General features: G+C 40.3%; 1 protein-coding gene across 2 annotated transcripts in view; it reads right to left on the reverse strand.

The window, feature by feature from the left end:
- Positions 1-13,443, reverse strand: part of zmp:0000001200 (dedicator of cytokinesis protein 9) — a 112,745-nt gene that overhangs the window by 98,330 nt on the left and 972 nt on the right. The window lies entirely within an intron of this gene.

Below are 13,443 nucleotides of genomic sequence, written 5' to 3' on the forward strand. Positions count from 1 at the left end.
GGGAGGGAAACATCACTTTTATAGACAAATCAAAGAGGCTCGCACAGTAAATGCACCTCACAAAAAACACAGGAGGACTTAAAAGGCAATGTGCTAGTCTTTATTCTGCTCTTTCTAGGCATTTCTCGGTCAGCCAACATGGATGTGTTGTTCGGCCTCCAGTCAGGAGTGCTGTAGTGCTTTTCAGAGCTTAATCCCACGATCTTAATCTGCAGGCCGGTGCACGTGCGCAGACCGATGGTTTTGCCTTTGGAGCTTTAATCTTGACCAGTTTCACCCGTGGGCTAACACTCTGGGTTGGCCTCTCGCAATAAATCAGTGGCAGGCAGAGCAGCATCAACCTACACAGATATATTTCTCTAATTCACTTGCTCATGTGTGGGCTGGGCCATGTAAAGACCAGTTTGTAATGGCGCCATTCATGTGACCATGAGAAGCAGCTTGGGACTAATGGGGACTCTGCCATGTAGGCCTGCACTCCCTGACAGGGCTCTGATGTCCTGGAGGCTGAGAACCAGTGCTATTAGAGTAAACTGTGTCTCGATTTCAAAGATATTTGTATGCGGACAGATGAATGTTAAGGTTATGCGTTTGATATAACCTACTGAACCACTATAAACAAGACAGGTCTCACACATAAAGCGTGAGTGCGGCACCATGCAGAGCAAAGTAAGTATTTTGAACGAAGAGAGCGGTTGCACAAACCATAGCAAGATGCAATGCTCTAGTTGTTCACAAGGTATGGGCTTTTTTTGGGAAGTGGAGAATTTTTGTGCTGACAGCTTGTCAAACAGCAAAGGTGGGAGAGAGAGACGGGGTATGACATGCAGAAAAGGGCCACGGGTTGGTATCAAAGCCAAGCTGCTTTAAAGGTCTCAGCCTACATGGGGCGCACGCTCTACCAGGTGAGCGAAATAGTTCAGAAATTGAACTTTTCCACCAATAAAATCACAAGCATGAGGATGCCGATATAGAAATACTACAATGTAACCACTGACTACTGATGATCTAGATTTATTCCAATGTAAAATTCTAGCTATCACTGCCATGTAGTATAGCTACATCTGAAAACATCAAACACACTTTTAAGATAGTCTACTTATTTGTCTATTGTTGCACAAACTGAGATTTTGACCTGATGATGATGAAAAATAACATGTTTACCAAAGTTAGAACAATTCATCCTGAGGGGAACATGAATGCACTAAATGTCACAGCAATCCATTCAATAGTTAATAGTCAATATTTCAATCCAGGCCAGAGTGGTGGAAAAACAGACAGACCGACTGGCTAAACAAGATTCCCAAGACCTGTTTTGCTGTCTTTACTGCAACCAGTAAACTTCAATCTCGGTTCCATTCATTCTAATCTAGATCTTTATTAGATTACTGATGATGCAAGTCGTTATCAGTTTACAGAGGAAAACAAACTGGATAATTATCAGAGGAAAAAGAAAGCAGGGGTTGTGACTCAGTGCGTCCTCTAAAGCTGCACTGCGTTCACTCTGCTGACTCAAAAATAGCAGCCATAATGGGCTTGAGGATGGAAGCAAAGCAACGCTCCTCCTGATTGCTAAACTGTTGATGATAATGTGCTGCAGTCATGGCTCCATAGCAGGATGTGAAAGGAGGTTCAGATTGATGGAGAGTAACGGGGTTTAAAAAGCAGCGTTAAAGTCTTCCATAACATCGACCACCCAGCAGCTCTATTATTCCACATTATTTTCCATTTGGAAAGAGGAAAAGAGCGCGAAAACTAAACAAACCGTCAGACCGAGAGTTAGCATACCGACCTTTAAAACAAACTTCACCTCAGCAACAAGCCTTGACTTATGAATTATGAATACGTTGGTTTAGAGGAATGTATGTTCTCAGGATGTGAGTGTAAAACAAGTCCCAGAGTGCCATGCACTTGCTAACAGGAAAACACCCACTGGCCGGCTCTTCTGCAGGCTGCCTCTCTGTTATGGTAACCTCCTCCAAAACAGTTCGGCTCTATCAGGCAGAGCACTCAGACAGAGTGGGCGGTTTAACAGCGAGCCTTGCCCACAAACCTCTGGTCAGCCCAAATACAGCCACAGGAAACCTGCTCTATCTAGTAAACGACAGGCTCTCCGAAAAGAAGATGAAGGACAGGAAGTTTTTAGATTTAGCTCACAGTGGCAATGAGCTTATTTCTGGTGTGAGAGAAAAAAAAATCAGGGCCCCCCCAATTTCATTGCAAAGACAAAAAAAGCCTTTAAACATCGCAACCTGCCATGCAATCTTTCATGAAAGCTGCTGTGAAATTAAGGATTCCAGGCCACAACAATCGGCAAAACAGCCCGCAAAAAACCTGGAGGGTCTGTGAAAAGTTTTAATTTTTAGTATAGATATGGAAACTTTGAAAGTCACAACCCTAGATGTTAAATCAAACTGTCATTATTTTTCATGCCTCACTTGCTAGGCAGTTTTTAAATATAGGATCCGATTCAAACTCTGTTCAAACATAATTCAAGATAGCTGGCACACATGAGGGGAGAGACAGAGCGCGAGCAGAAAATGAAGAAAATACATGATCGTAAACAAAACGTCACACATCAGCCAATATTAGAGCTGCGTTATGTCAGCAGCAAGCCCTCAGAGAATAAATTACATCATTACATTATGTGGAAGATGAACCACAGAAGATTCCTGGATCAATTCATTTCATTACACACAACAAAATTCCATGACTTTTCCAAAACATTCAAGGATTTCACTAATTCCATGACTTCTCCATGTCTGGAAAATAGAATTTCCATGACTCTTCCAGGTTTCCCATGATCAGGGGAACCTTGAAAATTAAATGTAATCTAATGTTCTGTTATACTGCTGCCCAAATATAGCTGCATCTGTGCAATGGAAATGCCAATATAAAAAAAAACAATTATGTAACAACCATGGAGTCACTACACGGACATGGATGCCTGCACCAGAATCAAAAATCAATGGATTGCAGATTACACAGTCCACAGAGTGTTTGATGGGAAATAGCAGTCAACCATTTTCCCACGCAGAGTCAGAAAATTGTTAAATAATCTTGTGATGTGACCACAAACCAAATCTTAGGATTCAATCCTGGCTCAAAGTTCATATTTCACACTTATTTTAACATGTGGCTAAAATACAATCTGGAACAAGGAAGGGTTTATAAAAGTAAAAAAAAAAAAAATTAATTTAAAAAACAAAACAAAAAACAGCTGTTCCAGAGAGATAAACCAACTGTGATTCATGCCCACGACATGAATCAGTTTTCATTTGCAGTGGAACAAATGCTGCCACCGGATCACTTGGCTGTGCAGAAGTTAGTGATGTGTTAAACACAGGTCAGCAAAGGCTGGATGACGGAAATCATTTCAGTTTTTGACAAAGTCCTTAATACTATCTTGACCTTCGTGTGCTCAGTTGAGGAAATTCTCTCAAGCTTTGCACTCAAACTGCAAGAGCCCTGAGTGGCAAATCTGGTTTAGATTAAAACCACAACTGCTCAAAAGCCATGCCCAAAACCAAGCAGACAAATTTTATAGTGAGTTTGATGGGTGTGTTTTATTTCACACTTTCCTTGAAGCATTTTTGCTCCATAAGCCACGCATCACTGCTAATGTATCTGGAGGTCTTGTGGAGTTTAAATGTTTCCATTCCAGTTACTGTAAGTTACATATTCGGAGTGTTAACTTGAAAGAGTTTAGAGACAATAGCACGTAATTACTAAACTTTATAACGGCCGACAGGTGGAAAAGCAGTCGTGTCTCATGTGTGCCGAGCTGGAGAGCATGACGAGTCTCAAAACTCCACATGGGAATGTAATCAGATTCATGTATGCATTTTAACAATCTGTAAATAAATACAAGAGAATGTCAATTATTTTCACACATTTGTGTTCACAGGAAGCATTTTGAAACACATCAGACTGGTGAAGTTATAAATCTGTATATGAAATATTATTTCTAATCAGGCACTGGTGTGTGCATTTGTAAAACTGTTGTAGGCGTGTTTAAATTGCTTGGTGTTTTTGTGTTGACTGGAGTGCTCAAAATTACCCACAAATCATTTTACATATTGGTGAATCGTAGTTTTGATTTGTAGATAATGTAATTCACATTTATCAACATTCTGAGTGTCATTTTGTTCCATAACTACAACTATGTTAGCTCATCCACCTGTCAGCTGTTTTTATCCTTTATTTTAACGCAATAATCTTAACGCAATTCAGCAACGTCACAAACTGCAGCCTCCATAATGACCATAAAGTTAAATCGACACCTCCGTAAAACAATTTCAACAAACGCTGAACGTTAAAACCTGTTGTATCAAACTGCTTTACTTTTAGCTGGGTGTGCCGAATAATCTGGCAGCTGAGTGCACACGGCTCACTGTTTGGGAAATTAATTTCGGGGGCATTTGCCAACAGACATTTGTGTGAAACAAGTTCTACAAACTCTTGTTAGTTGTTGTGTAACATCATAATGACTTTATTATTGAGGCTTCTGAATTGTGAGACAGCACAGTGCTTCATGGTTACATTTAAATGAGGGCTGCATGATATTGGGAAATTTTGAGGGAGTTTTTTAGCTTCTGTTTCAGAGTAATTACTCTCCAAGCACAGGAGGAACTAAGGGTGAAATGATTGGTTTAACACAGCCAATGCAGCTCGACAACAACCATTATTAAAAACCTGTCAACAATAAGAAACACAAAACACACACAAGGAATAAATGCTGAACAAGTGGACGACAGGAAAGTCCAAACTTTACTGAGCATACATGTGAAAGTGGAAATATAACACCGTTTTGACTCGTCAGAGTGAAAGTGATGTTGCTACACCAACAACCTGCCGACTATTAGTAAATCACTTCTCTCCCACTCTCTCTCTCTCTTTCCTTTCTGTCATTATTGTAATTTAATTGTTATTTATGACATCTATTGCGCGTCTGTCAGTCCATCTGTTGGAAGAGGGATCCCTCCTCAGTCGCTCTTCCTGAGGTTTCTGACATTTTTTCCCCGTTTCGTTAGACGATGTGAGGGTCTAAGGCAGGCATGTCAAACTGGTCCACAGGGGGGCCGGTGTGGCTGCAGGTTTTTGTGCCAACCAACCAAGAGCACACAGTTTGACCAATCAACTGTCTGAAGACGGAGATCAGTTGATTAAATGAGTCAAGTCTGGTGTGCTGCTACTTGGTTGGAAACAAAACCTGCAGCCACACCGGCCCCCCTGTGGACCAGTTTGACATGCCTGGTCTAAGGACAGAGGGATGTCGAATGCTGTAAAGCCCTCTGAGGCAAACTGTGCTGTAATTATGGGCTTTATAAATAAAACTGACTTGACTTCAGCGTTCCTTTTGGTGGTTTCAATGCAAACTGAAAAAAACAACAAACCTGAACGAATGCAGTTTTGGGACCTGCCCCACTCCTCCAAGGGAGGCCCCAGAACTGTTTTTTGGTCCGGACACCTACTTCCTACTTTCATAGAAATGAACAGGGCCCCACCTCCAAAGCTCTATCCACTTCTTTTTACACATCCACGGGTCATGCTACGAGATAACTTCTTCTATCTTCTGCCTTCAGCTGAGAAGTGGAGAATTTAGAGCTCATAGCAACTTAATGGGATGCAGTCTCTGACTTTTGTTAAATATCTAGCAACAGTAAAAAAAAAAAATGTTTCTTGTGCATTTTTTATCCGTCATTAGCAGAGTTAGCACATTACAACATAACACACATCAGCTCAGAGGGCTCACTTGGTTTGTTTACTATATAACGTGAATGTCGCTGTCACCCTCGACATCCCAGCGTACCCTGTTCAAAACTCTGACCGCTGAGTAGAGTTTAAAAGTTTTCATTTAGTCTATATGACAAAAGTCGAGTTTTGCATCGAACACCTAAATCATATTTGACTGACATAATTCTAAATTGTGCAAACTGATATTGATATGACGATAAACACTGCATAAACTGTGCAGCCCCAATACAAAAGATACGTTGAGCTGTTCGAAAGTTTGATGTTTTGGGCTCGTCTCATCCACAGCAGGAGAGCGAGACAGAGTCTGTTGATGGTTGCATTGGTCACTAGAGCAGCCTCATGTATTATTGACCCATTCAGAGAACTCATCTGCTCTCATCTCTGCCCCCCTGGGTTTGTTCTCAGAGAGTACCTATCTACCATCACAGTGACAGAGGCAGCTTATGTGCCCTTTCAGTTTGATAAACAGGCTTTATAGTGACAGACAGAGGAATACAGAGAGAGGTCAAGCTGCTTAGGCCTCACACGACACTGATAGCTCTGTAATCCTTCGACTGGCAGCATATGTGACAGCCACCAGCAGCGTCTGCTCCCAACGCTCGAGAACGCAGAGAAGTTGTTTTCTTTTCTTGCAGTTTTAAGATCAATCTACTTAACACATATTTGATGAGTGGCATGGCAGCAATCCGGCTTCACAACATGAGAGGACTTGACTTTCTGTGAGCCATCAAAGACAGAACATGTTCTGTCATAACTGGAAGTTAAAAAAAAAAAAAAGTCCCTGGCACACTTGCTGAAAAACGCACACCCACTTGAGGTAATCCTGAGACTTTGTAAATTTTACAAACCTTGAAAAAGCAAGAAACAGAGGTGCGCAGGCTGATAAGATGACATGGGGCTGATAACGCGTATTGTTTTTTTATGGTGTGAAGCTGAAGGAGAGGCCACAGTTTGTGCAGTGACCTCTCCAAATGACAGATCACCACAGCTGCATCTTCTATGCATTACAGCAGAAGCTCATTATTGGTGATGTTACAGTTGTTCCTGTCTGTATAAAGGCCCAAAGAAATTAAAAGAAAATAGAAATAGAAATAAGAAGTATGCAAAAAAAGTGCCCTATGCTTCAATATAACATATTGTATACATATAAAGGTAAAAATATTTTAAAAAAAACATAAAAAGATATGCTGTATAAGAAACATAAATATAAAACATGTACAAATATGTGCATTGCGAACACAGGCTAAAAAATAGATCCTTCTATGGTCTCTTCATATTAACCAGACTCCATTGACAAAACCAGTAATTTTATCTTATAGGACATGGGAGCTGCTGGTCTTCTGCTGCCTCGGTCAGTTAGTTTGTGAATCTAAAATTGTCCTGAGTCAAATTTCTGACATTTATGTGATGAGTTGTCCGAATTCTGAGACCGTGTGATCGTCTTACTTTTTTCGGTGGTGAGAGCTGCCGTCTGCGCCGTTCAGAGGGATGTCTCCGATGCATCGTAGCTCTTTAAAAAGCCTCAGTATCCAGCATATTTTTACGGGACCTTGTTCAATAAATCCATGATGATAGTTCCGAATTGGAACTTCCGATAATGGGTGTCTTCCGTCCATATTTTAATCATATTTCTATGATAAAAGTACATTAGCATCGATGCTAAACGCCATATTGGTTTCCCACAGTTCCTTTGGAGAGAGGTCAGAGGTTTGTTTTGGACTTGTTGTCCAATCGGAAGACCGAACGACGCTTTGTATCCGGTTACGTATGCCACACGTCATCTGAAGCAAACTGCACTGTGATTGGCTTAATCCTGCCGTATCTATCGCTCTGTGTTATTGGTAGCGCCTCCTGTATTAGAATAAACTGGTAGTCCCTATAATAATAATAATGAGACAAGAGTAACTCAGGAGACAGTGTAACAAGCAGCAGGGCCTCATATGGATGTAAACTCTGTGTGCACTGCAGGCAGAGCAGGCAGGAGAATCAGGCCCCTCTCTGAAGTGTCAGGAGAGTGTTGTGGCCCTCTGCAGCATCACAGAGAGGAGCTGCTTTGCAGAATGGCACAGACAATGGGATACACAAACAACTGCAAAAAAAAAAAAAAAAAAAGCTTGTATATATACTTTTGTGTGATTCCTTACTAAAGATTTGTAAAATTCAATTTCCATCTTGTTTTTTCTTTTGTCTTTATGGTCTTATAACTATTTGTACATTCAAGTGACATCACTGCAGCCTAAACATTCTGATAGCCCAGGTTGTTCTGAAATATGTATATTGCTTGATTGTGCATTGAGGGACTGAGTTTTTAAGTGCATTATGACACAAAAAGTCCAGGCAAACCAAAACTAGGTAATAACAGCTTAGGGCTCAGAGGATTAAAAGTTTGATCTTCAACAGAGGGTCTGTGAGTTACTGCAAGGGGCAGCCAAATTACCTTGTGATCATTTTTAATTTAAGATTTAAAAAAACAAACTTAAGATGTGTCTAAAAATACATATTAACATGAATCCAACATATTATTGGCAAACATAATTTGTACTCATAAAAACATTTAGTAACAATATACAACATTAATGATAGGCTAACTGTTACGTATGAATCTTCGTGCAATCATGTGAGCTGGCTAACACTAAATCACTGTGCTGCACCTTTTTTCCTCACATATTGGCCAGTTATCTGTAATATTACTGGTATGCTGAATGTACGACATTCTTGTGAATCACAATGGATCATTTAGCAACTTTTTCAAGCAAGAGACTTTGACACATCTTCCACCTCAGAAACCACTGGTGCAGAAGGTGAGGCTGTGGCACCTAGTCATGGAACTGCTGCTGACTTAGCAGCTACAGGCAAGTGCAAACAAGACAGGACCAGATAATATTCAGTGAATTAGCTCAAGTGCAACTCAGTTTTATACAGTATATGTAGTAAGGAGTCCATGTTCCAGCTCCTGTGGTCTGCAAGGTATAATGACTGTTTTTGTCAATGGAGTCTGGCGACTTTGAAGAGTGCATAACGGCGCCAGTTCTCTCTCAAAAAGGCTGTGTGAAAGCAAGGCAAAGCAGTAAACATCATGTAAATATAGTGTACACTTAAAGTGATATTGATTTTTTTTAAGTGGCTACAACATGTTTCACATCTGCCCCCATCCACAGCAGTACATTGCTTTGCTTCTGTGGCCTGCTTCTCCAAACTGGGGGCGTGCAGACTGATAAGTAAATCATACAACCCCAGTAAAAAAAAAAAAAAATACAAACTATCCCTTCAATGCCTAACAGCAAGGCTGAGCAGTATGTCTGTTTTGTTGATGGTCGTAAATGTTGTCAATATTTTTATGTTATTTTCTGTAGCACACATGAAACGTCCACTTTCCCTTTCTGGTTGCAGTCAGTTGTATATGTGAGTGTGTGTGTGTGTGTGTGTGTGTGTGTGTGCGCATGTACTGGCCAGGATGGCTAATGGCTTCACTCCCACATAATGACACCCATCTGGCGTGTATAGCTCCCTCGGGTCAGGCACAACATAGGAACACTGAGTATCAGAGTATATCACCATTAGGTGGCAGGCAGTTAGGACTATTGATTACAATTACACAACTGCCCCCCAGCTGTTTCATACATTGTATACACTAACTAAACATTTCCCTCTGCCATTGATTTGTTATGTAGCCATAAGCTGATGCATAAATGACATTTACATGCTGTTGAGTGTTGCAGAAAACTCACTGCAAACTAAATAATTTCTGTTTTAATTCCACATGAGGCAAAGTTGGAGAGGCAGAGCTCTGTGTTGTATCAACGTGCATCACCAGCACAACAAATTCAAAGCTGATGACAGCCATCATGGAGCTAATAGTGTTCTCAGCATGCCTAAAGTGTGGAGAAACAGAGAGATGGCTCAGCTTAGAGCTCTGGCCTATTACAAGTCGCTCCGCTCTCCACTCCAACAATAAACAAAGAGGCTCTGGCCAGTGTGTGCCTTCGCCAAAATGCACAAACTGTTGGGAGAGCAGCACAGTGCACTTGACTCAAAAACTGAGCGGAGAAAATACTGTGTAACGAGTTGGCATGTTTGCACTATTCTGTGTGTTATAACGTTAATTATGTGTTTCTGGGAGTTTAAATGAACAGAAATGTGTGTGTTTTGAGCAGAAACAACAATCAGAATGGCTGATAACAGCTACAATCTGCTCTTTATGTCCCTGGAACAGATCCCTCTATTCCTGCTGAAGTATTTACATGTTTCATGGAGGAATTAATTACAAGCTGCGTGGATAGCCGTTTTGTGTACAGTCACATTCTTGTCCCACTGAGAAGCTTCAGCAAACACTTGAACTCAAGAACACGGCCATGCGTTCACTTCTACAGCTTATATATCCAGAGGGGCGGCAGGTCGTTGGTTTGGTCTATTAGCATCATGTAAGGATTACTGAAGCAGGTACCTCTGAATAAAGTGACTTAACATGTCTTGTTGGAAAGTCACTCAAGCAAGTACAAAGATGCACAAAATGACCAAAAATAGATGAAGAACCAGAAAGAGATGAAAAACAACCACAGATGAAAAAATACCTAAAAAACCCACAATATTATATGCATAAAACAACTATAATGAGACAGAAAAAGACCACAAAGACATGCAAAATGACTTCAGAGAGATGTAAAACAACCACAAATTCAAAACAGCTAGGAGACACAATCCAATCACCAAGAGACATAAAACGACTACAAAGAGATGCAAAGCAACTAAGATGCAAGGTGATTATTAAGAGACACAAAACAATTTCCCTGAGATGCAAATGAGTGCATTACGATGCAAACAACCACAAAGTGATGCAAAGTGAATGCAAAGAGATGCAAAACAACTACTAAGAGACACAAAACAACTGCAAAAAACTCTAATCAAATACAAAGAGATGCAAAACAACAAGAAGCAAAAACACAGAGATGCAAAACAACAGAGACAAAAAAAGACTACAAAGACAAGTAAAAAAAACTACAGAGAGATGCAAATTTACCAAGACACAAAATGCCTACAAAGAGATACAAAAACAATGACTATGAGATGCACAACAACCAAAAAAAAAAGGACAAAAAATGTCAATAAAGAGACACAAAATGACCAGAAAGAGTCCATTTGGGTGTCTTGCTATATGTCTGTCTCCATTTGGACTATTAATAATGTACTGTTTACTTCTGCCAGGGCCTGGAGGACTCAGAGACTCATAAGAGTCAACCCCCCCCCACTTAAAGCTGTGGCCCAGTGTGGTCCTCCTCCATTTAAAAATTTCTAAACCCACCCCTGTACATATCTACCTATAGGTCAATCTATGAGTGAACTGCTGAAGGCCTGTTGATACTAACACAAAAACAAAAGTCCAACGCAGAGTCTCTTCAGCTCAGTTCAGTCCTCCTTGAAAGATGTTGATTTCCCAACGTGCATACTTGTATCCACTTCTGCTCTCCTCCCTCAAGCGTCTCTGGCAGAGCACCAGAGTGAGAATGAATAAATAATACGAAGGTGTGGTTGGATGTCTGGGATCCTGACTCAGGATTCCATTTCCCTGACAGAGAGCCTGGACGGTGTCCGTTTCGGTTACCTAGCAACTTCTTCCAGGAAAGCAGGAACAATCAGCCGGCAAACACCAAACACACTCAGACGCAACAAAAGGGCCGACTCCTTTTTCCTCCTGAGCGCTGAGGAAAACTGATATTGAGGAGGCAGACTGCAGGTCCTCGTCACCCAGATGTTCCAAAGTGGACGGTCCAATTCAGCATTATGTCACTGTCACTGGACACTTTCTACGTGTCTGAAGCATGAAATTGAAGCCACATGCTTTCCCTTGTGGGGAGGTATTATGTCATCTCAAAGAAACCGATGCCCTCAGTGACACCAAGTACAAAACACCTTGATCAGGCACTGATTCTTCACAGACTCTCCAGGAAATAAGACTCTCAGAATAAATGAGACGGCAAAGTTTTTCGGTTTGTGGCGTTTCAACAAAGCTAACAAAGTTAGTGTGCTTATAAAGCAGGCATGAAAGATATCAGTGTCAAGAGTCCACCTAAAATTGGACAAAATCTCTCCAATCATGTACTTGAAATGGCTCTCTCTGTCTCTCTTTCACACATGTGTAGTTCAGGTAACTCCATATGAATAGTTTGCAACCTTTTCCTTAAGAGACAACTTTTCTATCATTGAGTCAACTAATGACCCCTCAAAGTGACACGTTTTATGGATATTCATATTATCTCCTAGCATAACAATAACAGCACCAAATGGTACAATTAAACCAAAAACTGAACACGATTACTGCAGGAAGTTTGTAAAAGAGCAATTTGGAACAATTTTGAGCAGATAATTTCTTCTGAGTATTGCTTAAGAAATTAGTTTTCCTGACATTTTAGGGATATATTATGCAATTCTCTGTCTGTGTTATGTTTTTCTTTTATTTTTAACAATCATACACAGGCTTATTATTTGACAAATTCCATCTTTTCTTCTCCTGGATGCTTGGATACTGTTCTGTTATTTTTTTTGGTTGTTTTAACTGCAGGATGAGCGAATAAAGGTTTCTTTTAGGTCTTTGCTTTGTCTTGCCCTGTAAGGTTTTTTAAGGTTAACATCTTGAAAGCTTTCATTTGCAGATTTTTGTTACCAATTTATTCTAAGATCCCTTGATCCTTTGGATTAGTTTTGTAAATGCACTAATATCTTCTTATTGCAGTTGTATATTTATCAATAATTTCTATTTTTGTATATATTTGCTAATGATTCATGCAAATTGACCCCACTCTTATATAATGCTTTAAATATGTTGAAATATGTTAAATCATGTTCTTTAAAAATAAAAATTTGGCATTTTTCCTTCCTTATAGAAATGAATGAAATGCTGAGATACAGGCCTACTGTATATTTACAAAAAAGTTTTCTTACACCCCCTAAAGTCCAGACACACCAACCTACATCAACTAGCAGCAACAAAAGCTGCCTGCTACGTTGCCTTATGTCCCCTGTGTCTTGGCCAAAAAGTTGCACAAGGAAAAACCAAACCGATGGCCAATCAGCACGCACATTCTGCACCTTTGTTAGAGGAAATAACCCTCCATACCAGCCGACGGCACTAATCTGTATTCATCTTTCCAAAAAGGAAACCAGAAGACTGTCTTGATGCTAGTTAGCCAATTAGCGCATTAACAACACAATCCAGTGTTGACATAATAAAGCATATTTACTTTGCACCAAGCTCTACAGTGCTTGATGGCTGAAGAAAAGCAATCTTTTTTTTCATTAATTTCATTATTTTCATTTCCTTAACTTTAGCCGACTGTTTACATTCCTCACTTGAGTTTCTCTTCATGTGCGCTGAGCTGAACGGCCAATCAGAGCGTTTTCATTCGCCAACAGGCTCTGCCCTCACAGACCCTGATTCAGCGTGCTTTTTTCTCAAAAAAAAAAAAAAAGCAGAAAAGGGTTGACGAGGGCCAATGGCGCAGGCCGCAATGCAGTGACTCGAGCACTGATCGAACACTGACCGACGGCCAGTGTGTCAAGGCCTTCAGTTAATATCTTAAAGAAGTAATCTGGACCTAAAACATGAAAATGTCATGTTTTGTTTTGTTTTTTTAAATTTCACAGTAATTAATGAATTACTGAGATACAAACCTACTGTATATTTACAAACAC

This window comes from Plectropomus leopardus, chromosome 10 (genome assembly GCF_008729295.1).
Source record: "Plectropomus leopardus isolate mb chromosome 10, YSFRI_Pleo_2.0, whole genome shotgun sequence".
NCBI classification, from domain to species: Eukaryota; Metazoa; Chordata; class Actinopteri; order Perciformes; family Serranidae; genus Plectropomus; species Plectropomus leopardus.